The sequence below is a fragment of the Petaurus breviceps genome, unplaced genomic scaffold (assembly GCF_028583685.1).
Source record: "Petaurus breviceps papuanus isolate PSGF00001 unplaced genomic scaffold, PetGlider_PUasm1.0 90977, whole genome shotgun sequence".
Taxonomy (NCBI): domain Eukaryota; kingdom Metazoa; phylum Chordata; class Mammalia; order Diprotodontia; family Petauridae; genus Petaurus; species Petaurus breviceps.
This window is the reverse complement of record NW_027187391.1, coordinates 33,201,702-33,223,282: the sequence shown is the minus strand read 5'-3', so window position 1 is coordinate 33,223,282 and position 21,581 is coordinate 33,201,702. Positions and strand designations below refer to the sequence as shown.

At 37.8% G+C, this 21,581-nt stretch overlaps 1 long non-coding RNA gene across 3 annotated transcripts in view; it reads right to left on the bottom strand.

The window, feature by feature from the left end:
• Positions 1-21,581, bottom strand: part of LOC138153234 (uncharacterized) — a 73,149-nt gene that overhangs the window by 36,617 nt on the left and 14,951 nt on the right. For 2 of the 3 annotated variants that reach the window (XR_011166316.1, XR_011166314.1), the window contains exon 3: positions 9,152-9,234. This is a non-coding gene — a long non-coding RNA (uncharacterized lncRNA). Of the gene's footprint in view, positions 1-4,333; positions 4,524-9,151; positions 9,235-21,581 lie in introns of all 3 variants that reach the window. The other variant, XR_011166315.1, reaches the window with a different exon arrangement.

Sequence of the window (21,581 nt, the reverse complement as noted above, 5' to 3'; positions counted from 1 at the left end):
ACCCAGAAATAACTGGCTGTGTAACCTTGAGCAAGTTACTTAACCCCGATTGCTTTAAAAAAAAAAAAAAACTTGAGTATCATATTTCAGGGGGAAATATGGTCATTCAGTGGAATAGAGGACTTTCAAGCATTCTTGCTGAAAAAACCAGAGTTGAATAGAAAATCTGACATTCAGATACAAGAAGCAAGAGAAGCTTGAGAAGGTAAACAGGGAAAAGAAATCATAAGGAACTTATCAAAGTTGAACTATTAACATTCCTACATGGAAAAATGATCATTGTAACTTATGAAACTTTTCTCAGTATTTGAAGGGAACAGAATATGAGGGTATATGGGCATATGAATACATATGTGAATGTGTGTATATATGTTTATAGGTATACATAAATAGAGGGCATAGGACCAATTTAACAGGAAGGGATGATACATAAAAGGTGAAATTAAGAGGTGAGAGAGGAATATAATGAGAGATGGGGAGAGACAGAATGGAGTAAACTATCTCATATAGAAGAGGCAAGGGAAAATGGTTACAATGGAGGGGAAGAATAGAGAGACAAAAGGGAATTCGTCAACCTTATTCCCATTGAATTTGGCTTGAGGAGGGAATGAAATACACACAAATAGGGTATCTCACCCTCCAGGAAGGGGATGATAGGGGGAAATGATGGAAGGGAGGGCAGGCTGGGGGGGAGGGAAGTTGGATGCATCCACTTTTGAAAAGGGACGGGATCAAAGTAGAGAATAGAACAAGTGGGAGGTGGGATAGGAGGGAGGGAAATATAGTCAGTCTTTTACAATATATCTACTATGTTATTGTTTTGCATTAGTCACACATGTACAACCTATACTGAACTGCTAATCTTCCCAGTAAGGGTGGGTGACAAGGGAGGAAGGGAATGAATCTGGAATTCAAAGTTTTAAAATCAAATATTCAAATATATATATATATATATGTATATATATATATATACACACACACATATATATATACTATTATTAATACTATTTTACATGTAATTGGGAAATAAGATATACAGGCACTGGGGCATAGAGATCCACTGGAAAAGTCAAAAGGGGTATGGGAGAAAATATGGGAGAGAGCAGATTGGAGGAGGGGATATCCTGTGGGACTGCTATTTTGGGGCGGTGGGTAGGGGAAAAACAGGGAGAAAATTTGTAACTCAAAATCTGGCAGAAATGAATGATGTAAATCAGAAGTTATTAAAGCATTTGAAAAAAACATTTACGATACAATATACAAAATCAGAAACTTTTTAAATATGTAGTTAATTTAATATATAAAAAAGGGAAGAGGGAATAAGCATGTATGTAGTGTCAGGCACTGTACTAAGCACTTTATCTCATTTGAGCATCACAGCAACCCTATGAGGTAGGTGCTGTCATAATCCCTGTTTTACAGTTGGGGAAACTAAGGCAAAGAGCATTTAAGTGACTTTCCCACAGTCACATAGCTAATAAATGTAAAATCTAAGACCAGATTTGAAATCAGGTCTTAGTAGTAATTAGCTCAGTTCTTTTCAAAAGTTGTTTCCTTTGCTTACATGTCTCACTTAAGAAAATGAAATTAAATGGAAATGGAAAAGATGCACATTTTGAAGAATTTCTCCTTCCAGTCCATACAGGAAGCAGAATTTAGTGTTTTTGAAAGAATATGTATATTTTTGTTTGTTTCATTCACTTCACTTAAGTGATATGCCTATATGTGGGATTAAATGAACCAAAAAACAAAATCACCCTTGGTGTTCAAGGCACAAAGTGCTAAATTCTCTCTCCTATAACTTGAAAAAGATCAAAAAGTAAAAACAACATGGAACGCTCTAGCAACTATAATACTATCCTCTGGAACACAGAAAGGATCTAATGAAACAACATGAGAAAAAGAGTAATTTCACAATGCAAGTCTTGGTATTACCTCTTTAACTGTATTGGTCTGAAAAGCAACAATGCATTTTCCTATGTACTCAACCTTCTCCTCGAAAGGGACAGGTGAAATACATTCATGCATTCAATTTCTTTAGTAAGCATTTATTAAGTGCCTACTGTGTGCCAGGCACAGTGCTAGATGCTGGGAATAGAAACAAAAACTCCAAAGTAGTCTTTGCCTTCAAGGGACATATATTCTCCTGGGAAGATGAAAGCATTTACACAGGTAAAAACGTGAATTATCATTTCAGGAGACAGATAGTAGTAACAACTATGGGGAGTAAGAAAGACTTCTATAGGAAGAGGTACATGAAATGGGCTTTGAAGGTAACTAAAGGTTCTATGAAGTGAGAGTACATTCCAGATGTGGAGGAAGATCCTTTTCAAAGACATGGAGGTAAGAGATGGAATGAAAAGTTTGGACAACAGAAAGTAAGACAGTTTGTCTAGATGAATACAAAGGAGAATAATATGAATTAAATCTAGAAAGTAGACTGTAGTAATAATTAGGAGAATTTATTTCAGTGAACTTAGAATAAAAAAGATACAGGGGCAGCTAGGTGGCACAGTGGATAGAGCACTGGCCCTGGAGTCAGGAGGACCTGAGTTAAAATCTGGTCTCAGACACTTAACACAAAAACTAGTTGTGTGACCTTGGACAAGTCACTCAACCCCAATTGCCCTCCCAAAAAAAGGCAAAAAAAAAAAAAAGAATGAAGATACAATCTTTTTACATATGTATATCTGCCCACAGATATGTAAATATATACAAATTCATACTTATGTATAATTGGCATTATGTTTCTTCTATATTATTTTATCTAGATTAATTTAGAACTGAGATTGTCTCAAACTGACATCTCTGATAATCAAAAATGTTCTCAAATTATTCCATAGTATGCAAATATAAAGTCAACCAATCAACCACCCAATTACCTATCAAATACCTTATATAGTCTGAGTACTGTACTAAGCACTCATGGACACATAAAAAATAGCAGAGACTATGGTCTCTACCATCATAACTAACTGTGATAACAGAACTAATATACACAGAACAAAGAGGTAACTTGTTAAACCTAACTCTTATTGACTAAAAGCACTGTAAGAATTCACTGAAGAGATCAGTATAAACAGAAATAGTTGGGGAAGACTTCATGGAAGAGATGAGATTAGCTAAGTTTTGATGGTTGGGTATGATAAGAGAGGAGAATGAAGGTCATTCCAGGCATGGAGAAAAATACATAGCTAGAAATGACCTAGAGGCAATGTGATCTAGCATGAACTTGGTGTTGGAAGGCTTATAGCCAAGTCATGACTGTGCCTTTTGCTAGAAAGATGACTTTGGGCAAGTCTCTTAACCTCTCTAGAAAGGCTAATAATATTAATAATTATTATTAACAATAATTTTATTATAACCACAGGATGGTTATAAGAAAAGGTTTATAAAGCTGTTAATACATTATATAAATATAGACTATTATATAAATATTATATTTATATTATATTATAATATATATATATATAAATATATAATATATATTGTTCTGAGATATTGAGGAGAAAGAGATTTGCCTTGTCTAAGTACAAGGTACATATTGGGGAATAGTACTGAGCAATCAGGTTGGATAAGTTGGAAATCAGGTTGCATAAGGACTGAAAGTTATAGAAGGCCTCAAAAGTCAACGGGATGAGTTTGGATTCCTTAATCTGTCATTTGAGGCTTTCCATGGTCTAATCTGTCTTGTTTCACTTGACTCACCTTCACATGTATTGTATTCCAGTCACACTGGACTATTAACTGTTTTTCCATCTCATCCTATATTGTCATACCTCTATGCAAACCATTCCACCATGCCTAAAACACTCTCCCTCCTCATCTCCCTCTGTTGTCAGAGGTGTGGACCTTAATAGAAGCAAAGAATTCTACCTCCTCCAAGGTATTTTCCCTGATTCCCCAATGGGAAGTAATCCTTACCTCATTAAAATCCTTATAGGACTTAAGATTTCTCCCTCACCCCTACCACATTCTTTCTACTTTCATATTCATTTGTATACATGCCTTATCTTTCCCTATTAGATCATAAGTTCCTTGAGGGCAGGGGCCACATTGTTTTTCAGCTTCGTATCTCTAGCACTTGGCACAGTGCCCTTCACATAGTAGGCACCCAATAAATCCCTGTAGGGAACCATTATACATTTTTGAACAAGGGAGTATCATGATGAAAATGGGATTTTAGGGAAATTAGCAAAGCACAAGTATTCAGGAAAAACTGGAAACAAAATCAGAATGAGCAGAGCAGATATGAGCATGTACTTGTTACTTTACTTTTGCATAATTACTTAATATGCACACATGTGCATGTGCACACACATATTCAAAGTACCTTGAACCAATGAAATCTTATCTCTGATATCACTGTATTCACCAAACCCCAGGCTGTTTCTTGCTACTGCTCAGAACTAAATATTTCTTCTAGGACCTTTGACTTCCACATGCAAATACTCCCACAGGATCCATTAAATGCCATCTTCCATGCTAAGCCTCATTCCTGTGAATTGTTCCAACTCCCCTTCCTACAAGGGGAACAACAAAAAACAACAAATATAGCAAGCATACATGGCAACATGCGTGTTATTTCTAGACACTCATACATCATTTCAGTGACACAAGTCCAAAGACTCTCTTGTTGCACCCTCGACATTCGGCCTCATTCCACTCACATGGTTTGGCTGTAGAACACAGCAGGGTCTTAAAAAGTCACTCCAGCAATGCACACGGTCATGCAGCACAGCCTAGCCAGGAAAATTAAGTGTAATTGATGATCAAGAGAGGATACTTTTTTCCTACTATTAGAAGGCATAACTTTGCTTAAGAATTTAAAGCAATAGGGTCAGTTATTCCATCAAAACTAGTAGACTTTGACCCATCGTTGGCTCAACATTATTTCTGGCTAATTCATAAAAAGGGTAATTGATAAATAAGGTGTAATTTAGCTAGCATCATCCTGCTGATTCCAGAACCCACTGTTTTTTTTTTTATTTTTGTCCCAATTCTATTTTTAAAGGAATTTAATTTGGTTTATACATCTATGGAAAAGGGACAAGAATTGGTTCAGAATATTGTCTATATTGGGCATAATAGAGCATTGAATCTGAATTCAGAGGACCTGGGTTTTGAGCTTCAGTTATGTTACTTATTAACCATGTAGCCTTGGGTAAATAATTTTCTTACTTAGAACCTCAATCTCCTCTTTTATAAAATGAGTGAATAATGCTTGCACTATTTGTGTCGCAGGGCTGTTATTAGGACCAAAGCACTTTGTAAGCCCTAAAGCTCCATATAAATCTCTGTTTTTACTATTATTCTCATTGTAACTGAAATTTCTATAATCTGAATCATAGAAAAGTCAAGCTGGAATGTAAATGAAGGTTAGCCAATCTTAGATTTAGTGTTAGAAGGGACCTTAGATGTCGAAAGGATCAAATTTCTCATTTTACATATGAATCAACTAAATTAACTGAAACAATCAGTTATATTGTCAGGGGTTCCTAACCTGGGTCTGTGTACTTTTTATTTTTGTTTTGTTTTTTTAATATTCTGATGACTATCTCAATATAAATGGTTCTGTTTATAATCCTATATATTTTATGTATTAAAAAATATTATTCTTATTATACAAAATATTATGTAATAAAAAATATTATGCGGCTAGGTGGCACAGTGAGTAGAGCGCCGGTGCCAGAGTCAGGAGGACCCGAGTTCGGTTCCAGACTCAGACACTTAACACCCACACAAAAAAACTAGCCATGTAATCTTGGGCACGTTACTTAACCCCAATTGCCCTCCAAAAGGCAAATACACACACACACTCGTATATATATTATTCTGAGATGGGGTTCCATAAGTTTCATGAGACCATCAGATGAGTCCAAAAAAAGTTAAGAACCTCTGTATTAAGTGATCTGCCTAAGTTAATATATAGGTAGTAAATGGCAAAAGCCAAAATTAGAATTCAGGTCCTTTGACCCACAAATCCAGAGCTGTTTCTACTGCACCAGAGTTCTAAGCCCAGCCCTTTAACAATTCAGAATCTTTTAGCTTATCTAAATTCATTCTCTGAGTTGATATCTAAAACAATCTTTTTAGATCCTGTACCACCCTAGGCCAGGTGTTTAGTATAAGGAGTATTCAGTATAAGGACCTTGAAAGCATCATCTGTTTCATCTCTCTCCTGATCTCCCTAGCATCTAACACAGTGCTTTGAATATAGCAGTCCTCTAATAAATGTTTCTTCAATTGAAATATAGTGAACTATTTTGTTATAAGCTTAAAATGTCACAATTAAGATAAACCATCTACAAGAAACCCTCTCTGATTTACTCAGTCAGCAATGATTCCTTTTCTCCTCTGAGATAACCTTATCCCTCTCTTACTATGCTTTCACACTCTCCTTGATATCATATTATTTGTAAATATCTTGTCCCACCATTGGACTAAGTTATTTAAGGTTTCCCAATTCTGATTCTTCTTTGCATCCTCCACAAGGCCTTGAATTATGAAGTACTCAGTACATATTTGTTAAATTAAAATCTGTCAAAAGGAAAAACCTTGTGCCAATTTATAAGAACATTTTAGTCATTTACTTCCAGAAATCTGGAATATGAGTGGTATTATAGATCACCAAAGAAACCATAGCAGATTCTAAGTAAAATATCTTGACCAAACAAGTGTATTGAGCTATTTGGAAGACTATACTTCATTCACCTGTCTAGCAAGGTAACACTCATGTCTTGGCCATTGACATTTGAGGCACTGAGAATGCAATACATGTTTTTAATTCTTTAAGATGTTACTTGGTGGGAAAGAATGACAGAAAAAGGGGTACTTGCCAGAACCATGCTGTGGTTCTGGTGGGTGACACAAATAGGAGTGACCATTGACCACTTGCAGGAGGGGGGTCCTATAGTTCTAAATTCTCTTGGCTCCTCACAAAGGCAGATAACCAAAGATCCCTGAAGGTTTGAAATGAGAATGAAGATAAGCAAATTTTCAAATGAGAGCAGGGAAAGTTATTAAAGGTGTTGAGAAGTCCAAAGCAGAATGAAACAAAAAAATAGACCAAAACATTATTCTGAGAAGAGGTTCCATAATTGCCAGAGGAGTAAATATGGAAGCAACTTTCGTCCTTGGAGCTTCGTGAAAGATGGCTACACAGTCCCGTGAGGGGAGTGTCCTTGGTATTTGGAATTCTCTCTTCAAGTTGGCAAGAAAACTAGCCAACTGAGCCAATGTGGTTTGCTGAGCTCTCCATACTGGCAGAATCTGAAGCCACATGTGTTCATTAATTGCATGCTTTCCATTTAGGACATGGTTTAAACTTGTAGGAAATGTAGTACAAGTTCTAGTCTCTTCCACACACATAAAATCCTTCACTGAACTCTGTGCAAAGGCCTTTTTCAGATCCAGTTCTAATTTATATGCTATGCTATTTCTATCCTCTCCTTTGTTAGAGGTTCAATCAACATTATCATTCATCTACTGTGACAAATGATGGTTAGAACAATATATGGTTCCATATAAGAAATATCCAGACCCTGAATCAGGTCATAGAAGAGAGGTTAACAATATGTTTTGAAGAAAAATGTGGTGTCAGAAGAAGAGGAACTCTCAGAAGTCTTCTTACATGTTATTCCCCTCTACATACTTTATGGTCAAGCTATGCTGGAATCCTTGCTGTTCCATGCATGCAACACCCCATCTTCCATTTCCATGAGTTTGCACTGACCCCCCTAGAATGTTCTTCATCCTCATCTCTTCCTCTTAATTTCACTTTCTTCCATAAAGGCTCTACTCAAATCCCATTTTATAGAGGACTTTTCCAGTTCCCCCAGCTGCAAGTGCCCTCTGGAATATATCTTCCCCTTGTATATATCTTGTATATTCCTAGTCATTTACATATTCTCTCCCACATTAGAATATGAGGTTGTTCAGGATAGGGATGGATCTTATTTTTACCTTTTTCATATCCTAGCAGTTAGCACAGTATTTGATACATGGTTAAGTGGCTAATAAATGTCTGTTGATTGACTGACATGTGAAGTAGAAACAGATAGATTTGGAGAAAGATTGTAAGCTTGTATATTTGAGCACACAGGCCGAGCTAAGGTTCAAAAAGAAATTAAAGGTAATATTATAAATTCCTCAAGTGCAAGAGAGACCAAATCTTACCAATCTTTATATTCTCCATAGCACAAGTAGTAGGTACTTTGTAGCATGTGTAGAGGCCACCTGTAGGTAAAACCATTTTGCTGGACAAAGGTTGAGGGTAACTGACAGTTCTCAAACCCAACTGTGAGTGAGGGGAGTGTCTAACCCAAGCACATGAAGACTTCCCCCTGAGGAATGGGCAGATGAGAACAGTTTGTTCCAATGGCCACAAAGGCAACTTGGTCAGAGATCAAAGACACCAAGGTCATCCATTTCACTCTGGGCATCTTGTCAAGATGACACCAGTCATCTTGACTTTTGTCTTGCCCCCAGACTTTTTTTTTTGCTTTTATTAAATTTTTTTTAGAGAGGGAAAGGTAGGGCAATTGGGGTTAAGTGACTTGCCCAAGGTTACACTGCTAGTTTTGTGTGAGTGCGTGCATGTGTGTGTGTGCGCGTTAAGTGCCTGAGGCTGGAATTGAACTCAGGTTCTCCTGACTCCAGAGCCAGTGCTCTATTCACTGTGCTATCTAGCCTCCCCTTGCCACTAGACTTTAATGACTCTGGAAGTGAGAGTGAGGCTGACAACTTTGTGCAACTCTGCCTCACTTAAATCCAATTCATGCACTGGTCAACACATTACCCATGATGTCACTGGTTAATTTCAAAAACAAAGGATCAACAACAAGCATTCTATAAATGTTCAGGAAATTAATTGGTTAATAAATTTCATGATTAGGAGGTTAAAATTTTCTAAAGCAAACATTTGAAAGCAATTACAGAAGAAAGAGTGGGTGAGAAAGGTAATGAAGGAATATTATTTTATTAAGTGTGATGAAAAAGATGAGCTGAAATTGGGCACCAGAGTATCAGTATGTATGCTGAGTTCCTAAACTGAGATCTCAATATAGTTAGGTCTTATGTAACATAGTTAACATAGTCAGACCAGTTAACCCCCACAGAATACAACATACCCAATTGTTCATATACTTACAGTCATTTATTCTTCACAGTAATAGACATTTTAAATATTCTTCATATATGACTTTTCAAATAGAGATATAACCTGTAAGGCACCTGTAAGGAGGAAAGAGAAACATTTATCAGGGACAGAAAAATTATATCTGTGAATTCATAAACAACAATGCTATAAGTATGAACAGTCTTTACCCGACCTGAAGGATGTGGCATGGCAGATTATTTCCAATATCTTTGGCTTTTTCCACTCAATTTTTATTCCCTTCCAATAACTTGGAAATTCCTAGCTTGCCTGAAATTCCAACTTTGGGGAGAAAGAATATGTTTCTTTATTCAGTGACAAATGAAAATATCAGATAATCGACCTTTCTGTCTCTCTGATGAATGTTTATTTTCCTTTCCTCTAGTAGTAAAACACTATCTTATAGGTTATAGCTATATTTGAAAGGACATATATGAAGAATATTTAAAATGCCTATTACTGTAAAGAATGAATGGCTGAAATTATATTTTAAACTGTAACCCTCAAGATTGGCATATCCTTGGAGCTTAGCAAAATGTCTAACGACTTGAAGGCAAAAAGAAATATCTTTTTTAAAAAATTTGTTAATTTACTTTTTTTTTTTTGCCTTTTGGAGGGCAATTGGGGTTAAGTAACTTGCACAAGGTTACATGGCTAGCTTTTTTGTGTGGGTGTTAAGTGTCTGAGGGCGGAACTGAACTCAGGTCCTCCTGACTCTGGGCCAGTGCTTTACTCATTGTGCCACCTAGTCGCCCCTGTTTATTTATTTTTAATTTACAACATTCAGTTCCACAATCCCTTGAGTTCCAAATTTTCTTCCCCTCCCTCTCCTCCTCCCTGCCCCCCTCATAATGGCATGCTATCCAATATAGGTTCTACAAATACCTTCATATTAAACGTTAGTCAAATTGTAAAGAAGAATTATAACCAATGGAATGAACAATGAGAAAGAAGGAACAAAACAAAACAGAGAGAGAGAGAGAGAGAGCGCATAGTTTGCTTCAATCTACATTCAGACTCTGTAACTCTTTCTCTGGATGTGGATAGCTCTTTCCATGGGTCAAAAAGAAATATCTTAACTAGAACTGCTGAAACATGATTCTTACCTGGAATATTTAAAGCATTTTTTCAGATATTAATCTCATACTGAAGCAGCTACATGGTACACTGAAGAGAATACTAGGTCTGGAGTCAGAAGGACCTGAGTTAAAATCCTGCCTCAGAATTTAATAATTTTGTGACCCTAAGCAAATCATTTAACTGCTATTTGCCTCAGTTTCCTCATCTGTAAAATTAGGATAATAATAGCATCCTATCTTGCAGCACTGTTGCTACCATGAAATACAATGAGATAATATTTGTAAAGGCCTTAACGTAGTGTGGGACACATGGTACTTAATAAAACATAGGTACTTAATAAATGCTTATTTCCTCCCTACTATATACATTGCTAAGAGACAGAATAACATAGCATAGTATAATGGTAAAACACTAGCTTCAAAGCCATGAAGACTTGAGTTTGAGTCCAGTCTTTTATTCATATTGGCTGTGGGACTCTAGGAAAGTCAATGAATCTCTCAGAGCTCTAGGTAACTCTCTAAGACTTTGCAGTTACAGAAAAGGTGCTGACCTGCTTGTAGAGGGAGATTCCTCACCGCGGAGTTCCCTAAACCAATGAAATCATAGGTCTTATCCCTATTCCTAGACCTCTGAGGTAGGCGGCAGTTAGTTAGGAAAACCAGGGGAATGGAAAAAAAATCTAACTTTTGCCAGATCAGGCTCATAGCTCAAGCTGGAATTCTGAGCCCTTTCAAAACCAAGCTAATAATCTCTATTGGAAGATGTTGCTTTGGTGGGCTATTGATGCTTTCTATTTTCTTCCCTTAAGATTGAAGGGAGGAGTATCGGGGGCGGAGCCAAGATGGCGGAGGAGAAGCAAGACCTTCCCTCAGCTCCGGCTTCCACCTTCCCCAATCCATGTAAAAAGGGGACTCTAAACAAACTTTGGAGCTGCAGAACCCACAAAATGACACAGAGAAGCTAACCTCCAGCTAAGGACAGCCCGGCAGGCCGGCAGGAATCGGCCAGCACAGCGCTCTGGGAGCCGAGCCCAGCCCCAGGCCCAGGCTTTAGCCCCAGGGCAGGCCTGACCAGCCGCCAGCCAGAGGGACTTCCAGATCAGCAGCAGCTGTGGCCCTTTCCATATTTATCAATACATAGATGCGAAGGACAAGGTGAGAGGCCAGTGCAGTCTGGACTTTGGGACCCAGTAAGTGGGAGTGTGTGGCTTTTACCCCCAGTGCGAGAAACCGCTGAGACCACAGCACAGCCAGCCAGCCCCACGTGGCGGCTTCAGCTCCTGGCCTGCAGAGTGTAGGGGGACCAAGTACCAATCTGAGGAGTAATCGCTCTTGCTTTAACCTGCTTGGATCTGGATTGCAGGCTAGGGTGGAGGTCCTGGGGTGTGTGTCCAGCTTGCGTGTGGAGACCTCAGAGAGGGCACCTCCGGCAACTGAGAAAACCCCAGCGTTTGGGACAAAAGCTCCCCTGTCTGGTGGCAGAGTCCTACTGTGGCAAAAAGCCCAAAAGTCAAATAATTGAGTGGCAAAATGAGCAGGCAAAAGAAACAAAGCAGACAGAAGATTCCAACAATACACTACTATTTTGGTGACAAGAAAGAGCAAGGCATGGAACAGGAGGAAAACAGTGAAGTTAGAACCTCTACACCAAAAGCTTCAAAGGAAAATACAAGCTGTGTACAGGCCATAGAGGACCTTAAGAAGCAGATAAGAGAAGTGGAGGAAAAATTGGGAAGAGAAATGAGAACAATGCAAGAAAATTATGAAATGAGAGTCAACAGCCTGACTGAAGAAAATAATACCTTAAAAAACAGACTGACTCAAATGGCAAAGGAGGCTCAAAAAGGCAATGAGAAGAATGCCTTAAAAAGTCGAATTTGCCAGTTGAAAAAGAATCTCAAAAGCTCAATGAGGAGAATCATTGCTTCAGAATTAGATTGGAACAAATGGAAGCTAATGACTTTATGAGAAATCCAGATGCTGTTAAACAGATCCAAACAAATGAAAGAATAGAAGGCAATGTGAAATATCTCATGGGAAAAACCACTGACCTGGAAAATAATCCAGGAGAGATAACTTAAAAATTATTGGACTACCTGAAAGCCATGACCAAAGTAAGAACCTAGAAAGCATCCTCCAGGAAGTTCTCAAAGAAAACTGCCCTGATGTTTTAGTACCAGAGGGCAAAATAGAGGTTGAAAGAATCCACCAATCACCTCCTGAAAAAGATCCCAAAAAGAAAACTCCTAGGAATATTATAGCCAGGTTCCGGGATTCCCAGATTAAGGAGAGAATATTACAAGCAGCCAGGAAGAAACAATTTGAATATTGTGGAAACACAATCAGGATAACCCAGGATCTGGCAGCTTCTACACTGAGAGATCGAAGGGCTTGGATTATGATATTCCGGAGGTCAAGGGAGCTGGGACCAAAACCAAGAGTCACCTACCCAGCAAAACTGAGTATCATGTTTCAGGGGAAAATTTGGTCATTCAGTGGAATAGAGGACTTTTAAGCATTCTTGCTGAAAAAACCAGAGTTGAATAGAAAATTTGACATTCAGATACAAGAAGCAAGAGAAGCATGAGAAGGTAAACAGGGAAAAGAAATCATAAAGAACTTATCAAAGTTGAACTATTAACATTCCTACATGGAAAAAAAATTGTATTTTATGAAACTTTTCTCAGTAGTTGAAGGGATTAGAAATATATATATATATATATATATGTGTGTGTGTGTGTATGTGTATATGTCTATATATGAGGGTATATGGGCATGTGAATACATATGTGAATGTGTGTGTATATGTTTACAGGTATACATAGATAGAGGGCACAGGACCAATTTAACAGCAAGGGATGATACATAAAAGGTGAAATTAAGAGGTGAGAGGAATATGAGAGGAGATGGGGAGAGACAGATTGGGGCAAACTATCTCATACAGAAGAGGCAAAGGAAAATGGTTACAATGGAGGGGAAGAATAGGAAGGCAAAAGGGAATGGGTCAACCTTATTCCCATTGAATCTGGCTTGAGGAGGGAGCGAAATACACACTAAATAGGGGATCTCACCCTCCAGGCAATGGGGGGGGAGGGGATGAGAGGGGGGATGATGGAAGGGAGGGCAGGCTGGAGGGGAGGGAAGTTGGAAGCACCCACTTTTGAAAAAGGACAGGATCAAAGTAGAGAATAGAACAAATGGAAGGTGGGATAGGAGGGATGGAAATATAGTCAGTCTTTTACAATATATCTACTACATTATTTTTTTTGCATTAGCCGCACATGTACAACCTATACTGAACTGCTTATCTTCCCAGTGGGGGTGGGTGGCAGGGGGGGATGGAAATGAATCTGGAATTGAAAGTTTTAAAATCAAATATTCAAATATATATACATATATATATATGTGTGTGTGTGTGTGTGTGTATATATTATTAATACCATCTTTCATGTAATTAAGAAATAAGATATACAGGCACTGAGGCATAGAGATCTAATGGAAAAGTCGAAACGGGTATGGGAGAAAATATGGGAAAGAGCAGATTGGAGGAGGGGATATCCTGTGGGACTGCTGTTTTGGGGGGATGGGTGGGGGAAAAACGGGGAGAAAATTTGTAACTCAAAATCTGGCGCAAACGAATGATGTAAATCAGAAGTTAATAAAGCATTTAAAAAATTGTAAAAAAAAGATTGAAGGGAAAACCCCAAAACAAGTTAGATTTTCTAAAATAATCCCTGGTCTTGCTGAAATATGCAGGTAATAAGAAAAGAAACTATTTTTATTTTCCATGTTTTAATATCATTTGAGAGAGTTACCCTACCTCTTCAGAGTTGTTGGTACACTTCTGAACAAATTTAGCCTATTATATCATATAAAGACTTTTTAAATATCTTCTCTAATTTACCTTTCATTAACCTTTTTCACAATGAATGAAGGTAAAGTCTTCTAACTGATTGTGTCTTGCTGGTCTCACACCATGCTTCACGTCCATCATCCCCAGAATCTTGAGACATCTTGCCATCCACAGTGCTGCTATGGTCATTTTCTCAACTTGAGCAGCATCCTCCTTTGGACCAGCAGCACACACACCTCCCTCTCTGACTGGCCTCAGGTCATAACTCATATCCAAATGTCTTGGGATATCTTGCCATCTGCCCTACTGCAATCTCCATTTCCACCTCTTGTTCTGGATCAAGTAATCAAATCAATCTTTCCATTGGTTCTGATAAGGGTGAAATTGATTGTTTTATAGCCCTACTCACCCTTCCTATACCTCCTATTAAAAATGCCCTTCCTTGACCACCATGCCCCTCCACGTGTTGTCTCCTGTTAGAATATAGGATTCTGAGTCTAAATGCAGATTGAAGCACACTATTTGCTCTCTCTTTTTTGTTTCTTCTTTCTTGTGGTTTCTCCCATTGTTTCTAATTCTTCTTTACAACATGACTAACGTGAAAATGTTTAATATGAATACATATGTAGAGACTGTATCAGATTGAATGCCATCTTGGGGGGAGGGAAGGGGAGGGATGGGGACAAACTTTGGAATTCAAAAATCTTATGGGAAGTGAAGTAGGAAAGCTAAAAAACAAAACAAAACAAAAAAAGAATATAGGATCCTTAAGGGCAAAGATTGTCATGTTTTTATATGTGTTTCCCAGTACTTAGCACAGTTCCTGGAGCATAGCAAATACGTGATAAGTGCTTTTTCATTCATTTCTTCTCATGATGTAAAATGGTCCTTTTCCTGGGTGGCTTTTAATCATAATTGAATTAGGAACAGAAGAAAAGACAATCATCAACTATATAGCACACTCCACAAAATAGAGATTAAGAATGTAACTAGAGAGTGTTTATTCTTTCAAGAACAAATGGCTCATGACCCTGAACCTTCCCAGTCTACCTTATAGAATGATTTTGAAAATCAGATGAAATAGGATATGGGAAAACCCTTTGTAAATCTTAAGATGTTCTACAAGCTGCTGTGCTGTAGCAGAAATACTTTGCAAATTTTTAACATAAACATCTTTTAAAATGACCTATTGTAGGGGCAGTTGGTGGCTTAGTGGATAGAGCAGCAGCCTTGGAGTCAGGAAGACCTGAGTTCAAATTTGGCCTCAGACACTTGACACTTACTAGCTGTGTGACCCTGGGCAAGTCACTTAACCACAATTTCCTTGCACAACAACAACAAAACAACAAATGACCTTCTGTGTTACCTGAGGGATGCCTAGTGGAAGATGAAAGCAGACAGGTAGGATAAAGGCCAGCTAGTTAATTACTCATAAAATCATAGTCTTCAATCTGGAAGAAGGCTAAGTCATCAAGTTCAACTTCATTATTTTATAGATTGAGAAACTGAGGCCGAGAAAGGTTAAATCCCTATACCTGGGTTCTTCCTTGTTCTATAATAGTGATACTGACCTCCTTGGTGTTTTTTGTACTAAACACCCCATCTCCTGATTTCAGAAAATTTCACTAACTGTCCCCCATTCCTGGAATTCTCTTCCTTCTTGTCTCTACCTCTGGGCTTCCCTGGTTTCCTTCAAGTCTCAGCTAAAATCCAACCTTCTGCAAGAAACCTTTCTCAATCACCCTTATTGCTAGTTTAGTTTCCCTCTGTTCGATTATCTCCAACCTATTCTGTATATACTTATTTATGCATAGTTGTTTACATGTTGTTCCCCCAGTAGTCTGTGAGCTCCTTGAGAACATATACTGATTTTTGTCTTCCTTTGTATTCACCAGGCTTACCACAGAGCTTGGCATATATTAGGTGCTTAATAAATGCTTGTTGACTTGAGTAGTGGTAGAGCCAGGCAGATGTGTAGTTGGTACAGTAGATACGAGTGTTCAACTTAGAATGATAAAGACCTGAGTTCAATCCTACCTCAGACTCTTGCCAATTGTGTGATCTATGGAGAGGCACAACGTTTCTCAGCCTCTGTCTTATCTGCCAAATGGGAATATGAACAACATCTACCTCACAGGGTTGTTGTGAAAATCAAATGATGTGACATATATAAGGCTCTTTGCAAACCTTAAAGTGCTATATAAATGCCAGCTATTATTATTATCATTAAACTCAGTTCCTCTGATCCTAAATTCAGAGCTTTTTCCTCTGTACCATGCTGAAGGCATTAGAAATTTGATGTATATGATTAAGGGTATGAGGTACAGCTCATGGAAAGGTGGCAACATGAGAGTCCTATCATCAAACAGCTTACACTTAATAAAAATCATTATCTTTCCACTGGAAATACAAACTGAGCCTCAACCAACATTCTCCCCTTATTGAAATGTGTTGTCCCCATTGGTTCACAAATCTATGGAAAAGGAATGGATATGAAGACAAGCTTCTTCTCCATTTAAAAAATTAGAACCTCTTGATAGCAATCAGGATCTCCGATGTCCCTCTATTTACTTCCTTGAAGCCTGTACTTATTTACTTATTTGGCCAGGGATGGAGAGAGGAAGTAGAGTATATCCAAGGTCGGCCATATACTTTGGGGTCTAAATCACCCACCAAGTCTACGATTTCTTGTCACCCATAATGCTAAACACTTACTGTCAAATTGGGGGTGAAAAGTCACAGCTGAAACATGCTGAATAATCAAAATGGAGAGATCATTGTTCCCAATTACTCTGTTATATGGTGACTTTTAAAAATCCTATTTTTTAAACATAATTCTTTGAAGGATTCTCAAATATTTTATAAACCTTTAATTCATTTCTACAGCAACCCTTTGGTTCAAGTCACAAGCAGCCCTCTTTTTTTAAAGAGAGGAAAGCTGGGTCATGAAAAGAGTAAGTGACTTGCTTAACATCACTTACCTAATGAGAAGCAGAGCCAGGAATTCAGTGTAGGACGTCTGACTTTCAATCCAGTGTGATAGTCACTCCAGATTATGGAGCCTCTGATGACAGCTGTCCAGAAAAATTTGCCCTGTCGGCATGGCTATAAATATCTGTGAATTGGGGCACTTAATATGCACCACTCTCATGGTGGTGGGTATTTTTCATCTGATTTGCAAATAGCAAAAGACAAAGGTTTCAGTTTTTTGACAGACATTCTAGGCCTACATTTTACCCAGTAAACTGTATTAAGAAGACCAATTTCCATAAATAAAATGTGTTTCTTTTTTCTTTTAGCATTCAAGGCCTACCATTTTGTCTTGTAATTACTTTGAAACATTTAACTATTTGGTAAAGGACAATTCTACCCAGCACTATTGGAAGATAGAGTGCCCCCACTTTACAGAGAGGAAATGAAAAACAAAAATTAAAAAAAAATACAAACGAAGAGATTTTAGGAAGATGGACTAGTTTCAAGTTCCTAACTTTTTTCTTTTCCATTAAGGCAAACATTTACAATTAACTGGTGTGCACTTTCTCCCTATGCTTTATGGGACTCCCACGTAGAGGCAACCAGGTGGGGCAGTGGATAATACGCTGAACATGGAATCAGGAAGACCTGCGTTCAAATCCAGCCTTAGACACTTACTAGCTGTGTGACCCTGAATAAGTCACTTACCCTCTGCCTACCTCAATTTCCTCATCTTTAAATGGAGATAATAATAGTGTCTACTTACTAGGGCTGTTGTGAGGATAAAATGAGATATTTGTAAAAAATGCTTTGCAAATTTCTAAGTACTATATAAATGTTGTCTATTATTTGAAAAACTAACATAACGTTTCAGATTTTTTAGAACTTCCTGGCTGTGATTTCTTGGTGGTTCGATGTATGAAGTTCTCTTAGGTCTGAGGGGTGTAGAAGTATAACCTAACTTAATACATCAACCAGAAACCATTAGTGCTCCATGAAATGTCAGGGAGATTTTTTTACAGAGGCGTTTGAGAGAAAAGGGCATTAGCAGTGGCTGGAAAATTGTAATGCATTAGACTAACTACAGCAATGAATGTTCTGGGCAGACCACCAGCTGGAAAAATGCCATGGGCTATCCCAGGAAATCACAAGGGAGTCAGGGGCCTATGAATGAGGCTAACATTTATACCCAGAAAGTATTTTCAAGCTATTCTGTTCAGGCTTGTAATATCACAGAGTCAGAAAATCAGAAATTTTGGCATCTTTTTTAATGAATCACAGATAACTGAGGGAAAAAAAAATTCTTATCTGCTTCCTTGTGAAAAATATCTGAAGCAAAATCACTTTTTTTTCCTAATCTTAATCTATAAAATTTTAGATGGGACTCTGTTCTCCTATCTTAGATAGTTTATCACATGCACGTCATTCATTAAATTTTAGAAAATAAATGAGAGCAAGCTCATTTTAAAGATGAATAAAGAGGAACAAAAGGTACAATTACTGAACTATCTCCCATCCTTTTTACGTCCAAGGAAACACTTCAATACAAAACACACAGTCATGCTTCCATTCTGCTTCATCTTTCAGCACCTGAACTCAAGAGGTGTGAATGTATGGTGCTATGGGATTAGTTCCCAGAAACCCATTCATTATGTGGTAGGTTCAAGTTGCTCAAAGAATGTGGAACTTTCTGGCTGGCCATCATTTGTCAGTACTCTTAGAAACCTAGCAGTATTTTACTGTCACCATCAAAGAATATTAGGTGTTCAGATGTGTCCGAATGAATATATTTCCTTAAACACTCCATGGATTTAGGACTTCATCATTACAGGTACCTCCTGCTCTGATGCAGAATATTGCTACTGCATCCAATTAGTAGATGGTTTGATAAGTGACTAGAAAGTCATCACCTGGCAGCGAAGCTTATTGGTGATAAGCTCCTTTGGACTAAGCTTGTCTCTGAAAGACAGACACAGTCTATTGCTAAACCCACATTCAAAAGGATTTTTTTTTGTTTTTTTTTTTTAGTGTGGTATAGTTGGGAAGTGGTGGGGTACAGTAGAAAATAAATGGATTTGGATCTAGAAAAACTGGGTTGAAATCTTGGTTCTACTATTAACCTATGTGACCTTTTGCAAGTCCCTGACTTAATCTTTTTGGGCCTCAGTTTCGTCAGCTGTAAAATGAGATTTTTGGACTAGATGACCTCTAAGGGCCCTTTTGGCTCTAGATCAATGGTTCTATGACCTCTGAAGTTACCCAATTTTTCTTGGTTTCCCCAATTACATGTTGAGGGGATTGGACTGTTATTGCTGCTCAGCCATTTTTTAGTTGTTTCTGACTGTCCATGACCCCACTTGGGGGTTTCTTGGCAGAGATACTGGAATGGTTTGCCATTTCCTTCTCCAACTCACTTTTACAGATGAGGAAACTGAGACAAACAGGGTTAAATGACTTGCCCAGGGTCACACAGCTAGTAAATGCCTGAGACTGGATTTGAACTAAGAAAGATGAATCTTCCTAACTCCAGGCTGAGTACTCTATCCACTGCACCGCCCTCAGGATTGGAATAGATAACCTCAAAATCTATTATCCTGTCAGACTCCCAAAACTTTATGCTGCTGGCATAGCCTTAGGGAAGCATCCATGTCACAGCCGTGCTACAATGAGACATGACAGGAAAAATTCAGTAAAAGAGTTGCAAAATGTTGTAAGACCTTAAGTGATCATTTTGTACCCCTTTTCTGACCAAATGATACTATGTCTCAGATGGATGGGTGAAAATATAAGCATTTTTAAAGGATATCCCGAAAAGGCAATACCATAACCTCCACAAATATAGTCTAGTATTTATCTGATTTTTTTAAAAAGCTACTTTCCATTTTTATTTATTCTAGACTTGTGATTTTATCAGTATAGAAAACTCTCTACATAAAACTCCCTCAACCCATGCATATTGGAAGCTCATCAGTACTTTCCAGTCTTAAAGAGCTGCCTGTCATCCTGAATGGTTTAGTGACTTTCTCAGGGTCACACAATTAGTTCATGTCAGAGGCAAGTCTTAAACACAGGTCCTCCTGACTCCAAGGCTAGTTAAATATTTACTATGTCTTATTATGCTTCTTTTGCATAAAATAGTGACAAAATTCAAGAAAAATATGGTAAGGGCATATTGGGGCAGTAATGAATTGTGTATATTGTACTGAACTTAGAATGCTAGTATTCAATAGCAAATCAACATGTTTCTGAGCCTCAGTTTCCTCATCTGTAAAATGGAGATGACAGTATTTGTAGTGCCTGCTTCACTAATGCTCAAATGACATGTTTCTAAAGTGCCTTGTAAACTTTAAAGTGATATATAAATGTCAGTAATTATTAAAAGCTAGTCATTATTATGAAGTGACTAAATACTAGGAAATTTTAGCATTTGTTATCAACACCCACTTGTTAAATACTTGACAATATTGATTAACAACCTGCATACATTTTATACAAAAAAGGGGACGATAATCTAAACTTATTACAGCAAAAATGGAAGGGAATTTGTCAAGATTTTTTGCCACCTTGGGGAAAAAAAAACCTTTATTTTAAAAGAGACTGTGAAGTCATGTCAATACTATATATATCTGAGGCAGCCAGGTGGCTGAGTGGATAGACAGCTAGGCCTGTATATCAGATCAGGAAGATCTGAGTTCAAATCCAATCTCAGATGCTGTGGGATCCTGGGCAAGTCATTTGACTTCTGTTTGCCTTAATCCACTGGAGAAGGAAATGGCAAACCACTATAATTATATTTCAACCTCTCAGGTAGTATTGGCATGCTATGGTCCACAGGGGTCTCCAAGAGTCAAACTCTACTGAGCAACAATAATATGTATATCAACAATAACAGAAGAGCAGCATAGATGTTGTACAAGCAGTAAGGCATAATTGATAGAACCCTGAGTTCACATTCTGCTTAAAATGTTTATTAGCTATGTGACCCTAGACAAGTCATTTAACCTATCTCACCTTCAATTCTTATGTCTGCTAAGTGGAGATGATAATAGTACATATTTTACAAGGCTACTATGAAGAATGAATGAGCTACTCTATACCAAGAGCTTTGCAAACCTTAAAGTACTATATAAATAGTAACTATTATCATCAATATAAGGCCTCTTTCTAAGAGTGACACATTTAAAGCCTTTGTACACTCCCCATCAAGTGATGATTCAACGAGATTGCTTGAGAAAACCTTGACTTTGGAATGGAATTTAGAAATCTAGTCTAATCCTTATTGAATTTTTATGGATATTTACATGATGATTGAAGTCCCTTCAAAAAACGCCATCCTCCATAAAAGTCAAACAGACATCCATCAGTCATGTTTAGAATGACTAGGTTAGACATTGTAGTTCCTTCCTAAGACCCCATATAATACTTAAAATGGCTGAAAGCCCATTAATCACCATGTAGTACAGTGGAAAGAAAGAACACGATTAAAAACCAGAAGACTTGGATGGGCTTGGTCATGTAA